Below are 21,206 nucleotides of genomic sequence, written 5' to 3' on the forward strand. Positions count from 1 at the left end.
CCTAGATATTCCTAGAGAGAAGATATGGATCAAATCCGCAAATATGGAGGGATGGGTGTACTTCCAATTATAATAAAGAGTTGAAGATAATATGAAGCCCAAGGCTTTTTTAGGGTTTTTTTTTGGGGGGGGGGGGGCTCTGTGGCCATGTTCTAGAAGAGTTTATTCCTAATGTTTCGCCTGCATCTGTGGCTGGCATCTTCAGAGAATGCTGGCATGGAAGAGAGCTGGGTATAAATATATATGCTGTGCCTGAGATAAATATCAAAGACACACAGTGTGTGTGTGTATGTATGTATGTGTGTGTGTGTGTGTGTGTGTGTATATATATATATATATATATATATATATATATGATTCACTCTCTTCCATGCCAGCAATTTCTGAAGATGCCAGCAACCACAGATGCTGGCCAAACGTCAGGAATAAACTCTTCTAGAACATGGCCACATAGTCTGAAAAAGCCCACACAAAAACAACAACACTACAGTTGAAGAAGTGGGTGTCTGAAGTAATAACAAGAAGGAGGGAAACTTCAGGCTCTCGTTTAGTCTTCCTTCCAAGTGTGAGAGAGTCCTTCTGAAGGGGAAGAAAGTGTGGAAGGAGAAAGAGAAGAAAGGGGGCGGCCATAGAGCCTCTGCCTCTCCCTCTCTCTCCCGCCATTTCTTCCCCTTCGCCTCCAACTGACTAAGATTCCCGCCATTCCCCTCCTCCTCCTCCTCCTCCTCCTCTTCCAACGCCTTTTTTAAAAACCGTCAGCGTTGGAGGAGGAGAAAAAGAAGAGAAGCTCCATCCTTCTCCCTGAAAGGGAGGAGGAGGAGGAGGAGGAGGGAAAAGTGGTAACACCGAGGAGGGGAGCAACATTTGGGAAACTTGGATGGAAGCGAGGAGGAGGAGGAGGAGGAGGAAGGGAGAACTTTTACAACACGTGAGTGGGCTCTTTGGGAAGGAAGCTGCATCCACATTGGAGACATAATCCGGTTTGGTAGCGCTTTAATTCTCTGTCCGCTCTGGGCCCACAACAAACTCCAACTCCCAGAATTCCATAGCAAAGAGCCAGACAAAGCGGTGCCAAACTGGGTTATGTCCCCAATGTAGATGCAGAGGAAGGGGTGGGGGGATTTTTTCTTGTGTGCAAGTTTTGATTTGCTCCTTCCTTCCTTCCTTCCTTCCTTCCTTCCTTCCTTCTTTCCTTCCTCCCTCCCTCCCTCCCTCCCTTTCTTTCTTTCTTTCTTTCTTTCCTTGTTGTTGCACAGTGTCACTCAGGGCTCTCATAGTAAGTGAGCCAGAAAGGGATCGAGTTACACAGGGTCCCTGGAAACTGATGTAAAAAGGAAGGTTTTTTGGGAGAGAGAGGAAACAGGGGAGAAACCCACACTCACAACCCAAAGGAGAGGGAGAGGAGGGCGAGGAGGGAGCACTCTTTCTTTCTTTCTTTCTTTCTTTCTTTCTCTCCTCCTCCAAAACAGGAGCAAAATGCCCCCCTCTTCCTCCTCCTCCTCCTCCTGATTTCTCCTCCTCCTCAAGGGCTGTTAGGAGCTGCCCTTCTTCTCTGTCTGGGAAGCTGACTGCTTTCCTTCCTTCCTTCCTTCCTTCCTTCCTTCCTTCCTTCCATCGCCTTCTAGCTCTTTCAGGTAAGGAGACGAAAAGGTGCCTCTCTGGGAGTGTGAAAAGTTCTTTGTCCAACTTGGAGTTTTGCAAGAAAAGGGCTCCTTTGCATGTTTTGTTTTGTTGTTGTTGTTGTTGTTGTTGTTGTTGTTGTTTGTATTGATCATTTTGTGTTTTGTATTTTGCATTTGTGTATTCATCATTTTGTATTTATCATTTTGTATTTTGGGTAAGAAGAAGAGGAGCAAGCCCCTTGCAGCCTACTCCGGATCACTCCCTGGGTCAAGCTCTTATTGAGGAGGATGAGGAGGATATGGAGGACCTTTTTTGGTCACTTTGGGAAGGTCGTCCTGGGCATGTAGCATCCGCACTGGAGAAACTGTCCAGTTCGATCCCGCTTTAAACTGTCAAGGCTCCATGCTTTAGCTGTGGATCTCTGGGGTTTGTAGTTAGTTGTGGCACCAGACAGAGAAGGCTAAGGCTGCCTCCGCACTGCAGAAACAATCCCACTTTGGGACTGCTTTAACTGCCCAAGGCTGAATGCTCTGGAGTCCTGGGAGCTGTAGTTTTGCAAGACACACAGGTTGCATCTGTGCTGCAGGAATAATCCAGTTTGACCCCACTTTAACTGCCATGGCTCAGTGCTATGGGATTCTAGGAGTTGTAGGACTTTGAGCTTTGTAAGACAGTGAACTCTCTTATCGCAACAAACTACAGCTCCCAGGATTCCATAGCACTCGTCCCTGGGTCAAACTGGGATTGTTTCTGCAGTGTGGATGCAACCTGTGTGTCTCTTAAAACTACAGCTCCCAGGACTCTACAGCATTCAGCCCTGATGGTTAAAGTGGGCTCAAACTGGGGTTGTTTCTGCAGTGTGGAGGCAGCCCAGGGAAATCTCCCCAAGGCAACATGAAGCCCTTGTAGCCCCCCAAATTTAGGATGGATCCATCTTTACTAATATTTGTCTCACCTTCTAGTTATGGAGGTGTAATATGGAAAAGGAGAGAGGGAAGGTGGGAAAAGCATACTGTACAAAGAGCACCGATTGGTGTGTGTGTGTCTAACAGTTGTGTCAAACGGGGTTATTTCTGCAGTGGAGATGCTGCCCCATCCTATTGGGCACCAACTTTACTTTGGGGAAAGTAGGGCCAAAAGGAAAGACAAGAAGTGTGGGATGTTTCATCTCCTCTCCCAACTCTCTTTCTCTCTCTTTCTTTGCAGTGTCTGCTCAGCTACCCTCCGTGAGGATTTGGAGGCTTAGTAGCGTCCCGCAGTTGAGTTAAACTGCACATTTTGCAGACTTCTTGCAGCAGCTGCCTGGCCTCTTCCAAAGGGAGGGAAGGAGGAATGGAGGGGGAGAAAAGAGAAGGAAAAATAGCACTTATTTTCTTGCCAGCAGTTTCTGTGGTGGCTGGACGCCTGCCACATCTGGAAGGGTGGAAGCAAGCGATCGGATGTGGTCCTGTACACCGCCGTCCGCTGTTATTTGTAGTGGTAGGAAGGATGCGTGTTCAGTCCCCCCTACTTCTCCTCCTCCTCCTCCTCCTCATCTCAAGCCTTTTTTTGGCTTGAAAGGTCTTAGAAAAGGGAGGCAGTTTGGAGGGAGATGCGGGAAATACTTCTGGGTCACAGCAGTGAAAGTTTTTGCCTTGAACTTTAATGACGATTTCTATTTCAGTTGCAAAATGAAACAGATAAATTACTGGACTCTGTGGCAAGCTCAGCTCTGGTTAGTTGGTTCCGGCACAAACTTTTGTAGATAGGGTCTTCAGATTGCTTGCATTTCTGCTGTTAAATTGAGGCATTTTGTGTTGTTGGGGCAAGGTGCAACTCAAAAGTTCTCCAAACCTTTGAGTACTCCCTTCCCCCAATTCTCCAGAGTTCCCTTTTGTTTTTTGGCGCCTTCTTCCAAACTTCATTCTCTGGATGGTGAGGATTGCATGGTTTGAACTTAACATGATTTGCATCCAGGAGTCTCTCAAACTTGGAAGAGAGAGCTTGGAAAATAAGGCAAAGTAAATAGTTGCAGACAGAGCAATTCGGATGAGACTTTTGGGCAAGTAATTACATCAAAAGAACCTTAAAATGTTGTGGAAAAGTATCTGTTCTGTTCCAATAACCTTCCAACTTCGGGTTGATCCCAATTGAGGCTTTCCTAACTCGAGGCTGGCGTTGGGATTTGTCTGGTGGCCAGCAGCACCATAATAGAGGGAGGGAGGCTTTCTAAAGAATCTTAGCCCTCTGCCTCCAATTATTAGAGTCCTCTGGTATATAGTGTTGATCCCATCCTTTGGGTCTGGTGTTTGTGGCCTTCTGCCAGGTTATATGTAGAGATATTTATGTAAAACATTTTCTCGCTCCTCTTTGCCAGCTGTTCCACATTTTCCAGCTGCCACTTCAGTTTGAAATGATGGGCTGTTCACATCCCAGTCTAACAGAACCTTTTAAAAATCTATAGTTGGCTCCCCATTTTTGCGAGTTCACAGGTAGAGTCACTTTAAAGTGGTGTTGACTAGCTGGGGATATCGCAATAATGTGTCTCCTTCTTGTAGGTGCTAAACTTTACATTTTCTGTAGGCCTTATCAGTTTTGATGTTTAAGTGTGTAGCTTTAATTTTATGTACACAGGAGCTGTTTCCAAACCTTTTGAAATATATGGTTCATTAAATTACCATCTGTTTTTTTAAACAGAAAAGCGTTGGGTGCCTCTTTTTCACGGTTCACATTATGCTGAAGCACTAGTACAAGAACTTACTTGGATTTATTGAACATTAAGAAATGACCATGATTACATTTTGATGGAGATGGAGAGGGAAGCAGAGAAAGAATTGTTCCCCACTAATTCACGTTATAAACTGAATTTTGTCAAAAGCAGCTATAACTGTCCTGATTATTTGTATAGTTATATTCTTAATTTGGAAAGGTGCCTTTGGTGATGATACCTATTATTTGTTCCCTTTAGGCTTTTTATTAAACAATAATTGGAGTTTGATACATTATTAATTGAACATCTCAAAGATTATTTAAAGAGGAGGGGAATGTAGTGTTTAAAAGTAATTTTTTTGAAGATTTGTTGTGAGATGCATTCATAAGATTTTATTTTGCATACATTGAAGTTGTCTTTATATAAAGCCTAACCGTGGATGATTTCAACAGTGTAACCTATACATTTGTTCCCCACAAAGGTATGAAGTACTGCTTGTTGTTTAATTTGTTGCCTAATTTTAAACAAGCATGAAGTAACATTGAACATACTGCAAGAGGCTGCTACTTAAAAGCACTACAGCTTCCATTTTCTGCATGTTTGTTCAGAAAGTAAGTCCCACTGAGATCAATGGCACTTACTACAGTTGGGAGCAAGTGCATTTAGAAGATTGCAGCTTATGTGGTGATTAGATTCTGTTCCTAAGACACACTTACCAAGGAATAAGTTCCAGTGGAATCAGTGGGATAGGATTTATTTTGAAATAATTATAATTAGGATCAGGGTGATAGGAATCTACTGAATAACAGAAAGATGATGGGTTAGTGAAGGAGATTGTGAAACGTAAAGCTAGAGAATGAGTAGGGTTGTATTGAAAGGTGTGTGTGTGTGTGCATAATTTAAGTAACATCACTGCACATGCTCACCAGCATATAGCATTCTTTGCTAAAACATTTGTCTGCATAAGAAATGCTAAACCAAAGGAGATAGACAAAAATGTATGCAAAACTTGAATGCTGTCCAACACCAAGAAAAGGTCTATTAGAAAACCTGGAGTCTTTTGAGAGGATAATGGTTTATTGCAAGATTGAGGTAGCTTACATTGTTATCCTAAGGAATTTTAATTTTAGAAATGTCTTTGTAAAGAGGTGGAATTTTCTTGGTGCAGAATGATGATCAGACCCAGCTTCTGTTGCAAACAAGGCAGTCAAAGCACTTGCTCTGCATACTGAAAAGTTTAAAATTCATTTGGGAAAAGTCTAGGTTTTTTTCCTGAAGGTACTGGCTAATTTCTCATTGATTCAAATGAAGCAGTGATTACTTCCTTCATTTTACTTGTGAGTTCCATATTGATAGCATTTTTAAGAATACAAAAGTTATTGTACAATTCCTTTCTTATTGCTCCTTTTCTTAGTTGCAGTGCACATCTTAGTCTTCCTCTGCACCCTGTGAAGGTGTTTATTTGATGTAAGAAGACATTTTATGAAACGTCTACAATGTCTTCTCAGCAAAGCATCTGATGTTTATTAAATTGAGGATCTGTTCTAGTAAAAGGGAGGCCCGAGAATTATGAAAGGAAATGGTTTAATGGCCATTGTTGTATGCAGTCCGGCGTGAGGAGACAGTAATGTACTAAGAAGAAGCAGACTTGAAGGAAGAGTGAATCAATGAGTCATGAAATCCTCAGGAAGACCTTAGTAATGGAATGTTAATGCTTTTAGACTATAGTAGATTATCTCAAAAGTCAGAGTTTTCTGCTCGGTGCAGTTGTGGTAAATCCCTTGAGCTGCAGAGATACTTTGAAGAAGCCTTTTTTCTATGGCTGGCCTTCATATTGTACTGTTCATTTCATTTGTTTTGAAGAAGTGAAGATATATTTTGTCTGATTAGTTTACAGTTGCAATTAAAAGACTGAAAGCACCGAGGGAACCTTTTGTTGTTGCTGATCTTTTACAAAAGGCTCTGCTCTTGATTGTTTCAAGCAGCCATTGAATCAAAGTGTTTCTAAAACACACCTTGAGCCTTTACCCTCCCTGTTCTGTTATTTTTCTACACCGGAATTGATTTGTTCTAGCTTTTAAAAAAACAACAACACAAAGACACAGAATAAACAAAAAAAGGGGGTAGACAGCAAAACTTTTTTTCAAGTTCTTTCTGTGTATTTTCCTCATCTTTACTTTTATTTGATAGGTCTGTGAAATAGAGCTGTAGACTGGCAAAGACTTTAAATGAAATTTCACACTTTGATGATTTTTTTTCAACTTTGATATATTGACAGCAAAAGGAGCTGCAAAGCTTTTATATAACTTGAGCAGTAACGCCAAGCAGCAGTCAAACGTCTCTCTGCATTTGTGTTTAACTGCAGAAGAAAAACATGTCCATGGGCAGTTGAGGTTCTTATCAACTCCCTAATCCCAGATCCCAGCAAACCTTGAGGGCATGCCTCAGATCTTGCTGAAATCATTGTAGACTCTCTCACAGTTTGCAGATTAAATATGCTATGTGTTCCTGGCTCCAACAACAGTTTTATGAGCTTACTAAGCTTCCTGTTTTAAGATCTCCCCTTTTCTGAAGTTTTTAGGAGCTGCTAAAGGCAATCCTGTCTGGGTTAAGTGGCTCTTGTTAATTTAGAGACACGTCAGATATTTTATTCCGTCTGTAAAAATAGCCCAAATTGTTATTTGTAAATTAGAAAGCTATTTATGTTCAATAGCAGCTACCAAGGGGGAAAAAACCTTTTAAAAAACGAGATATGTGCTTGGTCATTGACTGAGGAAGGGACACACAGCATTGTAAAATTGTACATTCAATTTGATTTATTTGATGGTAATGATTAATCTGCTTGAAAAGGGAAACTTTTGTTGGAAATTCAAGAACCAAACAAAATCTCAGCAGCTTACTTCTCAATGATTGTTTGATGGGTCTTCAAAAATGTCTGCTTTTCTGAATTTCTTTAAAAGCAAGCAAGCAAATAAACAGCTTGCTACACAATCAAGAATGAAAAAGTAAATCGTAACCATTCATGCAATTTGAAACTGAAGGTATTCTCCCAGTACCAAATCAGGAAAGGGCAGTCTGTCGTTTCATTTCTGGATTTTTGTTTTCCTGATAACTGTTGTTCAGCCAAACTCCCAATTTTAATTCCCTGCAATCATGTTTATGTATTTAAAGTAAGAGTGGTTTGTTTGTTTTTTTTTAAAAGGAAAATACCTATATCATTGTTCAACAACGTGTCAAGTTATTCTCAAGGGAACTTGAGCCAATTTTGTGCTTAAAGGTTATTCAGTGAATGAAATTGTGAAAGCCCATTTGTCAAGGTACTGCATGATTTCGCTTAGTTTTCAGCCCCCAAATTCATTGTCTTCCTGGCCCAGTCATTAGTCATCAGTGTATTAGTGATGCCTTCAGGCAATGCTGCCCAACACTTCTTCACACTGCCATTGCTCTAACAGTGTGCTCTGCCGACTTGTAGAATTACTGCTCAGATTTCCACTTGGCTAGGTTTTGAGGTAAGTCCCCTCCCTGCCTTCTAGCTCAATCTCTAAGCTCCTGCTTTCTTTCGAAGGCTGCCTTCTACATTGATTTGGAGGAGAATGTGTATGTGTATTGACAGGAAGGGATAGCACTATTCTTAAGGACTTTTATTGGCTTCATCCTGTGAGTTTGTCTTGGTATTGTGAACAATATATAAGCGTTGCACAAAACCTAAACTTTATAGATTACTGAAATATGGTATGCAGTTCTCTTAAAAAAGTTATTTAAAACTTTATTGCAGTGTGATCACTTGAATTTAGGGTGAACCTGAGTAACACAATAATAGTTGTTGTTTCTCAGTATTTGCTGTCTGATTTTATATGTGTTTACTTAAAATTAAGTCACACTCAGGCGAATGGGACTTTCTGATAACTATTCTTCCCATCCTTTCTATATGCATGCTTAGAAATAAATCCCATTTAAATCATTGTGACATAATTCAAAGGAGAAGGTTTAAGTTGCAATCCTCTGTACACTAACTTGGTCATGTGGGTTAGTGTTGCATGTCTCAATGGCTTCCAGCTTCTAAAATGCTTTCTTCTTCGTCTGAGAAGACAGTTTTGTGCTTCTTGTGGAATTGATCAGTCTGTAATTTCTCTTGTAGCAAAACAGTTTTAAGTGAGTTCCATACTGTAGTGCTGTACAAAACAAAGCAGAAAACTCCCAGCCCAACCCCATCCTTTACAATGCTCTGATTCCTGTTTTACAAAATGGAAAGTGTAAACTCTGAAATGAAGTTTTAAAGCTAGAAGCGAAGGGCTTTATATGTATATATTTTCACAAATGGAATTCCTCTTTAGAATTTGTCATGCTTTTTACTGGAAAGGTGAAAAACATCTGGCTTTGCTTAAAATGTGAAACTACGTTCCATCTTTAACCGAAGTACACTGAGCAGGCAAGACGGAATTCCAGAAGTTGAACCCCGTGACTTGGATGCAGCCTTCCAAGATACCTTTGTATAACAGTTTGATTGATAAAAGGTTGAGTGCAGGAGCCTGTGATTTACATATGCTGTATCAGACAGAGAAGGGCCCATGAAAACAGTTGTAACATTGCTGCTGTGTTCTAGACTGCTGTGTGTAAAAAATATTCCTTGTTGAGCCCTGTTGTGCAATACTGATGGATTTAAATTCCAGGGTAATGGGAGTTGATGCCATAAAGCAGTACATTAGTGAGAATGGCAAACAGGCCATAAGAAGTTGTTTGCGCCACTGGGATCTAATGGTTAACGATCAAAAGGAGGGGTTATCTGTGACAGCATATGGCTAACTCACTTTTTGTTGGCAAAAATGTCCTGAGGAATCGTACCAAAAACAACTATCTGAGTATTGAAGTTTATTTTATCGGACTGTTCTGATGAGAGAGACAGCAAGTGTGATGAAAAGTCCTTCTTTTATCATTCTTTTTCACTACACAAAAGTCATCACAAACATTTCTAGCAGTAATAAAAGTTCACCTGAGAAAATTTTGTTTTATGAGTGCAGCAAAAGTTCATGTGTGAGTTCTTCTGGAGTGTAGTTTTATCTTTTGGAATGATTGTGATTATTAAAGGACTCTTTTAGAGCAAAGTTACACATTACTGCCCTTAAAGGGCTCCTGCATTTCTCTTGCTGCATGCTTCGCATGAGTTCACACTGTATAAGGGGGAGGAATGTGAATGGCAGTTCTGCAGAAGAATTTAAAAGATACCATAGCCATGATTTTGCTCATCAAAGTATAGAATCAACATATTTTGTCCTTAATAAATGCTTACAGTACCATCATTCTTGCCTCACTTTCTCCCTGGAATTTATTACTACAGTGAAACAAAGTGCCACATGATGAGTTTGTTGGGATTCTGCAGGTGACGTGAGATGATTTAGATCCAAAACACACTGCAGAAATAATCCAGTTTGATACTGCTTTAACTGCCCTGGCTCAGTGCTAGGGGATCCTGAGAATTGTAGTTTATTGTGGCACCGGAGCTCTGTGACAGAGAAGGCTAAATGTCTCACACAACTACAGTTCCCTGAATTCCCCAGCATTGAGTCAGGGCAGTTAAAGCGGTCTCAAACTGGATTATTTCTGCAGTATGTTTTGGACCTTAGATGGCTTAAAGAATAGTTTCTCTGTATTTTTCAGATACACCATAGTGTAACAGCTAACCAACTAATTGAAAAGCAAGTGTCTTCTCCCCATCCCTACTTTGGTTTTGGCAACATTTATCAATTCATGGAAATTGTTCTGTGCTCTACCTGGAGATACTTGAGTAAAAGAATAAAGCCCAGTAGAACCCAAGATGTTTTGAAGGTGTTAGGCATGAAGTTGTTGATGCCATATTGCTTTGCAACACCCAGAGATTTTTTTTCTTCTTCTGACTTTATATATTATATCCATACATGCTAGTAAGTCCCTGGCGATTGCAGTGTCATGTACAAAGCATCTGGATGGTAAATTTTCAAATAGTGTTTGAATTTTACTTACAGATGCTAATTACCTTGTGATCCCTTCCAACTCTTAAGATTGGATCTGTGATTTATTTAAGTAGTTGGCCCTGACATAAATCCTAATCTTGCATCTTGTCACATGTGACCATGTGTCATTACTGTATATACTCAACTATAAGTCGACCTCGTGTATAAGTCAAGGTCAGGTTTTGGAGTCAAAATTATGGATTTTGATATGACCTTAGGATAAGTCGGGGGTAAAACTTAGGGGCATGTAACAAAAGATCTAAATGATGACGCAAAGGAAAGCAATGCCAAAGAACCTGCAAAGTGATGGCAGACATAACTGTTTTAACTCACATTAAAGGCTGGATGGAAGAGAGAGTAGAGGGAAGCCAACGCTTCTAAGACAGATTGCACTCTTGCCTTGCACCATGGGATCATTCCCTTTTTAATAAGAGTTAAAGTATAATAACAATAACAATAACAATAATAATAATGTTTACATTTGACCAGTGGATAAGTCAACCTAGGATTTTTGGGTCAATTTTTTGACTAAAATTTCTAGACTTATACATGAGTATATACAGTAGTTATGCTGAAGCTGTTTCTCTTTGAGAACTGATCTGCAAATAAATGAAAAAGACAACGAAAACCCACCCATTTCCTAATTTTGAGGCATAATAATCAAATTCTGAGCCACCATATTTTTAAATGACCTATGATTTGCCTAGTGCTGGAATGGGTATATTACTTTGTATCTAAAATATTGGAAATAATAAGACAAAATTCCAATTAAATAACTGGCTAATATGTGTAGAGGTAGAGGAAACTTGATATACAGTATGAGCAAATACAAAAGTGTTGAGTAGATTCTAAAACTAGATAGAATAGGCTTACCCCAGAGCAAATGCTGTTTTGCATTCACTAGGACCTGTAAGGAGCTATAGCAGGCTTGTAGAGTGCCACTTGTCAGGTTTCTTGAGGTGCATTCTACCACCAGGTGACCAAGTAGGAAAGAATTGTAAAGGCTTTCTACTACTCCCCTTTGAGATCATGAATGACTTAACACAAAGATATTTCAAGGATGAGCTGTGTTGGCCATGCAGCAAAATACAACAGAATCTCAAATCCACCAAACAGTGATATCTTTATAGGGTCAATTAAAATGCACAGAAAACATCATGCAAGCTTTTGAGGCGTTACTGGCTTCTTTGTCAGGCAAAGATCCTAAAATTCAAACAAGAAAAGAAGGTCACGGTTTTAGAGTCACAGCCTACATTTTGTTTCAGATAGTACTTCTGTTGTCAGTTAAGATAGTCTGGAGGGATATCAATGCAGGCACAGGTCAGTCCCCTTCTTGGCCATGTGAAGATTTGGGACCAGGGCAGTAAAAGACACATAGGCCTGTTACAGACTGCCAAAATAAAGCTGCTTCGGGTCTCTTTGGAGGTATGCTATTTAAATGATGCATGGGTCCTAAGAGTCCAGAGGTCGCACCAAAGCCACACTCCATTCCTAAGCACTGGAGTGCAGTTTTGGTGCAGCTTCCGGATTCTTAGGATGCATGCATCATTTAAACAGCATACCTCCAAAGAGATCCAAAGCAGCTTTATTTTGGCAGTCTGTAACAGGCCAGTGTAAAACTGCAGCTCCATTAGCAATAGAAAAGTAACTTTTTTTGAGATCCAGGGTGTTCCAGTCCTGTGAAAAGCCAATTTCTTGGGCAGAGAATGTTGAATTTCTCAAGAAGTCCCTGTACTGTTACATCTGGAAAAACTTTTAGGCACAGAATAGGCTGTATTTCGGAGAGCCAGTGTGGTGTAGTAGTTTGAGTATTGGACGATGACTATGGAGACCAGAATTCGAATCCCTGCTCTGCCACAGAAACCTACTTGGTGACCTGGGGCAAGTTGCTCTCTCAGCTTCTGAACAAATGCTGCTAAGAAAACCCTGCAATAGGTTTGCCTTAGGGCTGCCATAAGTTGGAAATGACTTGAAGGCGCAAAATAACAACAAACAAATAGGCTATATTTCACAGGAAGCAACTGGCAAAACTGCCTCTTGAATGAAACCATGTGAAATTTATGGGGTTGCCATAAGTCAACAGGCGACTTGAAGGTACATACACACATAGGCAAACTTGCCAACTGTAGTCCTATTCAGCTTGGTGGGATATCACACTACACTGTTATAGGGCTATTATTCCACTTTAATTGATGTTGCTGCCTCCTGTGGAATGCTAGGATTTGCAGTTTAGAGAAGAGCATTGAGAATTCTCAGCTGGAGGGCTTTTAGGCTTCACTAAACTACAAACTCCAGAATTCTACAGGAGGCAGCCATAACAGATGAACCGGAATAATAGCGTAACAGTATCGTGTGATATTGACCTTAATGAAAGAGTTTCACCTTTGTTGGAGGTAGGAACCTCAAAGAGTTAAGTCCCACTTCATTAGCTCCCTTGTTAAAGTTTTCCCTGTTGGGGCAAAATTTGATTATCTTCTAATCTAGGAAACATACTCAGCAGTAGCTGTGTTGGCCATGCAGCAAAACAGAACAAAATCTACAAAACAGTGATACCTTTATTGGGCTAACTCTGTAGGTGAGCTAGCCTTCACACTTGATTGTTTATGGTACTTACTCCACAAATGCTTCTTAATATTGTGAATGATTCTTTCCCCCATTTTGATATTATTTGAAATCTTGGATTAAGCTTGTTCCACTGGAATAATCTTGATCAGTCACCACTGATCAAACATTTGGTTTGAGGTGTTTTGAAATCTATTATGTATGATGGAAAAAGAATGTAACACGTAAGAAGAAATGTTTAGTCCATTTTCTGTGTGATTAGTTCAGCTCTTCTCAGTTATTGTTTGTATGTTTCTGTCTGATAGTTGGTGGTGCTATATGGGTTTATGGAAATTCATTAGAAAATGGATTGGCAAGTGTGAATTCAGGAAAAAGTTGTGATAATGTGGTTCAGAAGAAAGAAACCTACAAGCGTGTTACAGACCGCCCAAAACGGGGGGTCTCGCGCCGCTGCCGGTTGCTGCGTCCAGGAACCGCAGCAGTCAAACCGCACGGTTCCCGGGTGCAGCAAGAAAGAAGCACCAAAATGGCACTTCTTCCTGTGCCCCAGAAGTGGTGCCGCAAGGCGCACACTCGTGGCACCACTTCCGGCATGCGACGTCCGGACGCTGCGTGTATGCGACATCAAAATGGCGGTGCCCATCTGTATGTGGCGCTGCCATTTTTATGTACTCGTTACGCGCGAGGGGCAAGGCGCGTCAGGAAGCGCCACCCCTCGTGAGTAACGACGGCGCCTCATTGGCTCGTCTGTAATGCGCCAAAGTTATATTATAAGAAGTAACTTACGGATCAGAAGTATCCACTGCCTACAGCATTTTCTCTTCCACAGTGGACAGGCAGGTGCCTTTGGGTATTGATAGTTAAGAGTTTGAAGTGATAGATTTCTCCTGTTATTTGTTCTCAGCAACTCTTACAAGCTGTCCTTGTTGTTGTGTGCCTCCATGTAATTTTTGACTTATTGCATTCCTCAAGGTGAACATATCATAGGGTTTTCTTGCATGTTTCTTCAGAGGGAATTGGCCATTACCATCTTCTGAGGCTGAGAGAGTGGGACTTGCCTAAGGTCATCCAGTGGGTTTTTATGATTGAGCAGGTTTTGAACCCCAGTCTCCAGAATTGTAGTCCAGTGTTCAAACCATTACATGCTATACTGCCTCTATATATGGAGGCTTCATTTTGTTGTTCTTGCTAATTAATATCCCTTGCTAGTCAATCCTTTTCAAAGATCATCTAACCTAGTGGCATCTTCAGTTACTGAAGTCATGAAATGTGGATGCTAAATGTGTGTTGTATAAAGTGCTTTTCTTTGATGCCAGTTAGCTTCATTGCATGACCTCAAGTTTTGATATTCAATACTGTAGGCAGGAAAAAAAACCCAGGTCTTGCCATTCTTATTGTAGTTCACATTTCTCATGCCTCTATATTTGTTTTATTTTGAAGCCCCAAATATGTCAATCTTCCCTTATAGAAAAGGTGCTCCAAGCCGACAATAATTTTGCTTGCCTTTCTGGTATCTTTTCTAGCATTATATCATTCCCACATTATTCTGACACCTGTGGCTGTTACACTATGTGCCATTCCACAAGTTTTAATTAAGTAACTCACACTTGAATCTGATCCAGAGAAACATTGTGGAATCCTGCAGTAATTCCAATTAAAGAGGTCTTTCAAAACTTTCATATAATAAGTGCAGCTGAGGAATGTCTTAATTATCACTGCATCTTCTAGAGAAGTGAAATGTACCAAATGATAAATTGTTTGCTTTGAATTCATACATTCTAAATGTTTTATCGTGCTACTGTCTTGATGGTTGACAGTAGTTAAAGCACATATAAAATTCACTGAAAGGAACAAGACATGAACAAGAAGCTGTGGATTTTTTTAAAGTGGAAAAGCTTGGTTACTAATATCCTAGGCATCAGGAGGAGTAGAATTCTGATTGTAGTTCAGAAAATTTGTATGGGTGTTCATCTATTTGTGATGTGAGTGAAAGAGTTTCAAACAGTTGATCAATACCCCACACATATCTGTTTTAATCTACTGTTTTGTAGCATGAACAGATAGTTCATAGGCCTTTGCAGTACTAATATCACTCTACAGCCTTATGAGGTAAGTCTTTGTTTTTCAGAAGACACTAGGGGAGCCTGAAAGATTATGATTTGAGCAGGGCTGCCCAGTTAATTTATGTCTGAGCAGGCCTTTGAACCTGCTTTTCAATCTATTGTTGGAAGTAGGGACTGAGGGGCATTTCATACATTATATGGTAGCAAGAGCAGGCTTTCTTGGCCCATGAGCTTAGTACTTCATAGTGAACTGAAGCCTATATAGCTCTCGGTCTGCTATACTTACATGTTACTTAAATATGCATCATTGATTCTTTCAGCTGTATCCTTCAAAATACAGTATTGAACTAGCCCTGCATGTCTGCCATGATCTCATTATGAACTTTATGGGATAAATCAGGTTGACAGGTAGTGAATGACTACTAAAGTCAGTCAGTGAGAAGGATGTGATGGAGCAGGGCTTTGAATTTGGTTTATCCTAGTCCTCAAACAGATGGCCCAAAGGGTTGCCATCAGGCCCCTAGTCTTTAATCAGCAATTATTACACTAATTCTCTTGGGAAGATTCTAGTTTTGGTCTTTGGTTTTAAGTGAGGATGAGCAACCTGGGTCATCTAAAGGTTCGTGGATTACAATTTACATCATCCTCAGCCCCTGGTTGTGCTGGCTGGGGGTTATGGAAGGTATAGTCCAACAATGTTTGGAGGGCTATCCAAACTAGTGTTAAAGGATCATGAGGTAGAGGCCTAGGAAAAACATCTCCCTGAAATAGGAGATACTACTAACTGGAGTAAGTAATATTGGATTAGATGGGGCAATGATTTGATACAGTGGACCCTCGTTATTCTCTGGGGTTTGGTTCCAGCCCCCTCTCCCCCATGGATAACAAAATCTGTGGATGCTCAAGTCCCATTAAATAAAATGGAAAAGGAAAATGGTGTCTCTAATATAAAATGGAAAGTCAAGGTTTGCTACTTAGAATTTATACTTTTTTTGGAATGTTTTCAAGCCGTGGATGCTTGAATCAGTGGATAAAACAATCCGTGGATATGGAGGACTGACTGTATAAGGCAACTTCATATTTATTAGCTTCTCCAGCATAATGGATTGCTTTGCTTTGCTTTGCTACTTTTCATTATTGCCCCATCTTTCAGGGCTACTGTCCTTGTGCCCTAGTTTTCTTTAGTTTGAGACAGTATACAAATGTTGCTTTGTTACATACATATAATTAAATGCATTAGTAAGTAAAATGTATTTCTTTAACCAGGTAAATGGATTTATACTTACAGCACACACACAATATATTTTACTTGAAGGGAGGAATTACAGTTGGACCTCCTTATCCATGGATTTTTTTATCCATGGATTCACGCATTCACTGCTTGAAAATATTTTTAAAAAAGTATAAATTCCAAAATCGAACCTTGATTTTCCATTTCACGCTGTGCCATTCTATTTAATGGGACTTGGGTATCCATAGATTTTGTTATCCACAGGGGATCCTGGAAACAAACCCCAATGGATAACCAGGACTCACTGTACACTAAAGGATCGGAGCAGATGGGCAAGAAAGAGCAACCTGAGTTCGCTCCAGCTGCAAGAAGATCGGGTCCACGCTGACCGCACAGCTTGCTCTGAAAGGAGCCAGAATATTTCAGCTTTTTTTTTTTTTGCTCTGGCCCAAAGGACTGGAGCGTGGCTTCAGGGCAGCTTTGGGCCATGTTGGAGGTGTGTGTCATTTGAACACCATGCCTCCAAAGCGGCTGGAAGCCACTTCGTTTTATCCATCTGTTCTGGGCCTGACACATCTTTTACAAAACACAAACACACACTTAAAAGATATGTTACATACAGCACTCAAAACGTATTTAACTGGCAGGAGGAGGAGGTGTATGCATTAAATGAAGTGGAGGAGTTATGACATGGCAATGAAGAGTATAAAAGCCATTTAAAGTCTTTAAACATGTATCATGTTTTATGTGCAAGCTTCTGTTTTTCCAGGAAATTATGTCATGATAGATTTGCGTATATCATTGTCAAACATTTTTATTCTAGAATCTAAATAAAATAGTTCCCATATTATATTGTCTAGTGTATATTTTGAATAGATCTAACTAAGATGGAGTTTTCTTTATCTTTGAATATTCCCTGAGAATGGAGTAACAACTTTGGATACGACTGATAAAAGGCTCTTTATGCTTGAAAGAGGCTGTAATTTTCTGATTGTTCTACATGCTCCCCCTTGTGTTTTTTTCACTTTCACATGGTTTTGCTCTGTTGGAACAGATCCCCAAAGACTGCCGCCAGTAGTGCAAATCAAAACAGAGCATATGAACACCCCAAATACCCAGAGTCATTTCTGAAAAAATTAAACATCGTCTGTTTGCTTGCACACTGATCAGGGCACGCTGGATGCTGATAGCAATCAGCATAAACTTTCCCTACCGCTGATGTAATGATGATGAATGCTGTGGCACTGTTACTTCAGACAGCTCTTCTCAGTGGATGCAAACCACTCGTTAATGGATGGAATACAATTCCAGCCGTATCAAATAGGAATAGGGATAAGCATTTGAGAGAATACAGTCAGTAAAAAGGGCTAAGAGAATAAACTAAAAGATGCAGAAAATGTTTCAGATAGGAAACAAAGATGGAATTTTGTACTTCTTCCTTTGAAAACCCTGTCGGCTCACTGCCAGTCAGTGCAGGGGATAGAATCAGTGTAGCTCTAGCAGTCTGCCAACATCATCACATTCTTTTACACTTCTGAAATCCAAATTTTGGAATTCTTCAGGCCAAGCACATTCTTACTTGGCTGATGCTCCAACTTGAAAGTGTCACCGTTGTCAGATCTGCATTTTCTGGGAAGGATGGCAACTGGTGTACCATCCTGAGCTGTTTAAAGGTATTCCTGGCCACAGCTCAAATTCTGATCATCTATAAGCAGTATTGGATCCCGAAGTAGTCCTGAGCATTCAAAAGGAATGTTACCCATGTGGGACAGGTAGAAGACAAATTCCTGTATTGGGTTTTGTTGCTGCTTCAGTGTGTCTCTGTCTCGAACAGAGCTTGACAAAGTTACTATTTTGAGCTATTTCATCCAGAATCCCCCAGCTAGCATGATCTGGATTAGGTTAAAAGACTGCAGCCTCTTTACCAAATAGAGCTGGCAAAAATGCTGCCCAGCATTTCATGCTAAGAGCTTGTTAGAATGTTACTGTTGCATGCCAGCTGGTACATATATGCTGGCGGCCTAACTTATTCAACAGAGCTCCTCTTCTGTGGTCAAAATGGTATTACTGTAATAGTTTTCCTGTTCACAGAAAGGAAAAAGAGAATACATAGGAGACAACTCTGTGCTGGCTTTTAAAAGTTATGAGATTTCCCCAAGAAATGGAACTGTCCCAGGTGCACTGGTTTTTGTATTTATTTACTATGTGTATATTTTGCTTTCTTGTCAAAAGTGTCCAAAGTAATTTCTAGTAATGGCTTGTAGTGTAAGAGACATGGTGAGGAAAGAAAATAAACATATTCCAATGCCAGCTGTTTCAGAAGCCAAACAGATGACCATCCCAGTGTATCCCTATTTTTTCTAGTACAGCTAAATGAATAGGGTACAGTAACATGATTATACTCGCCTGATGGTTATGGGTCATTGCATCTTTGAATCTGGTGAGAACTCATGCCCCACGGAGAAAGGAAAAGGGTCTAGTTACTCCTCTGTTGTGCTGAGTTTCGGAGATACATAGAAAGCTGTGAAACAAGGTTCTGGGACAGTTAATGTTGAGACCTAGCCTGTGCTCTTGGGGCTGGGATGCTGGTATGTATGCTTGCCCCCGTAGTTGCCTTGTGTCTATGGCCCTTGGATCTGCTCCAGAGCTCAGAGTGATACCATATACACCATATCCTCTACCATGAGGGTGGGTCAGCAGTGAGCACAGATGTTTGGCTGACTACCAAGGTCAGCCAACGTTGGTGGAGCCTTGAAAATATAATTCATAGGTGTCTGAAGAGGGAAGTGCCAAAAAGGAAGTAATTACTGTATGGACGTAACAAGGAGTAATTTCATGTTATTTATTGCCTTAGTGTTGATTCAAATGAATAATTTCTTTTGCCTTCAGTGAGCATACACCAACAGATTGTTTGCATCCTCCTTCCAATTTAAGCTACACTTGGTGTAAGCTTGTATTGTAATGTTTTGAAAAGTAGAGGTGCACCTGCAAGCAGGTTGCTGGTCTGGGAGGGATTAGTTTGAAAGTGGGGCTCAGATTAATTTGATGAATGGGCTCAAGCCTGCGGGGAAAATCGCAAAAGAATCAGGCATGGTCCGATGGAAAAAGACCATGAATGTTTGCTTTCACAGAGGAATGTTTATCCCTCTATTTTACCTATGAAAGTTCAGGGCTGTGTGTGCTTTTCTCTTGGCTGTGGTCATCATTCTTATGCATATGAAGACAGAGGACAGTAACATAAGAAAATAGTTTTCTTCTGTTTGAAAACAAAGTTGAAGTGCTCATGTGGTATGAAAGAGGCTGATTGGAAGTTACTGATATAAAACTTCTAAATAAAAGTAAAAACTTTGACAATATAAAGTTTCCTCCCCATCACCCCACAAGGCTGTTTAAAAAGTCATCTTAGTTTATGGTTCTTTTCTGGGACATGCCTTTGGTAACAGTAAAATGCTGTCCCTGTTTTAACTCATGGAAAGGCAACTGGAATGCTTTAAACATTTTTAGTAATTGAGTCTCTACTTTTTTTTAAAAATAGTTTTTATTGAAATTTGCATTTCTCATTACATAATACATCATATAATGTTCTTACATCCACATATTTTTCAATACCCCATATTCCCTTCATTATCCATCATATTAATATTTACATTCTTATGTTTATTTTAACATATTTCCTATCCCATAATAACCGGAACTATCCTTGCATTGTTTCTACGTCATCTTTCTTTTCTTGTGACACTTGTAATCCTGAAAGAAGCAACACATATTGTAGTAAATAAAAAGTGTATATTTAAATGGAAATATACAGTGCTCTTATACAAGTACAATTACAAGCATCACAATACATCAAGTGTAGTAAACTTTTGGTAATAAGAAAGCGTAGGTTGAGGCAGCGCTAAAGTAATGATAACTGGTATAAGAACAGAAATCTTAAAAGTTAAGGTATAGTTCATCTTCTTAACTGCAGTCTGTAAAGAGAAAATGGACATGCATCTCTTACTTTTGCTCATGCACTGGCTTTATAGGCTCACTTGCATAAAACAATTTATGACATTCATGCTTTAGGGGAAACTTTGGGGTGTTATGAATATCACATTCAATGGCAGAATGATCCCATTTCCTTAGGAGTGTGCACATTTTATTTGTTTTGCCTGGCTGACAAGAGTCAAGGCCTATATATATTGACTTTGAATTTCAGTGGAACTTCTGAGGAATTATCCATAGGATTGGGATGATTTGTGTAAATGGAATAAATACATTTTTCATAGAGTCTCTGCTATTAGTCCTCTAAAGATGATTTTCAGCTCTTGAACTCATTGATGGAACTTTAAAAGTGTGTGGATAGTGTCATTATGTGTCATTTGCTTAGTTGTATTGGGATGACGAGTTGGGAGACAAGGCTTTTTTTGTAGATGTTCTTTGTTTAAAAGAATTTGCTAATTTGTGTGTCCACTGAGCCTTCCATGACAAATCAGAGTTTACAGAAATTACATTTTTGAAAAAAAAGAAAAGAAACCTGACTCCCCAGCCAAAATACCTAGTGGCCATGCTAACTGGGGAATTCTGGGTAGTTTAAAAACTTTTAAACTAAGAATATCATTTACAAAACAGAGACCCTTGAATAGGCCTGCCACTGATTGGGGTGTGTGTTTATAAGATGTTTAAAATCTTCCATTGCTTCATAGGAGTTTATTACACAGGAGGCTAAGTGCCCAAATCCCCTACAGAAACTGCATTTAAATTTCAGGAATATCCCACAAATGCGGAATTGTTTTCAGACACATCATGGGCATTGAGCATTCATCTGACATTAACCCGCACAGAAAGTGGACAAAATTGGCCGCTTTTCATTTTTGAGAAACTAAAAAAAATAAAAAGCGGCCGATTTTGTCCACTTTCGATGCGGGTTAATGTCTGAGTAATGCTCAGTGCTCCTAATGTGTCTGTAAATGATCTGCTTTTGCGGGCTTTGTCCACTTCCTATGCAGGTTAATTTCGGATGAATGTTCAACGCATCTGAAAACGATCCTACTTTTGTGGATTTAAGTCCC

At 40.0% G+C, this 21,206-nt stretch overlaps 1 protein-coding gene across 1 annotated transcript in view; it reads left to right on the top strand.

The window, feature by feature from the left end:
* The first annotated feature begins 785 nt into the window (after positions 1 to 785).
* The window catches only part of GLI3 (GLI family zinc finger 3), a 282,260-nt gene continuing 261,839 nt past the window's right edge, over positions 786 to 21,206 (top strand). Inside the window, exon 1 of the mRNA XM_089532565.1 lies at positions 786 to 928. The gene's annotated coding sequence lies outside the window, so the exon portion shown is untranslated. The remainder of the gene's footprint in view (positions 929 to 21,206) is intronic.

Source organism: Sceloporus occidentalis, unplaced genomic scaffold (genome assembly GCF_023333645.1).
Source record: "Sceloporus occidentalis isolate IW3139 unplaced genomic scaffold, rSceOcc1.0.p SCAF_7, whole genome shotgun sequence".
NCBI lineage: Eukaryota > Metazoa > Chordata > Lepidosauria > Squamata > Phrynosomatidae > Sceloporus > Sceloporus occidentalis.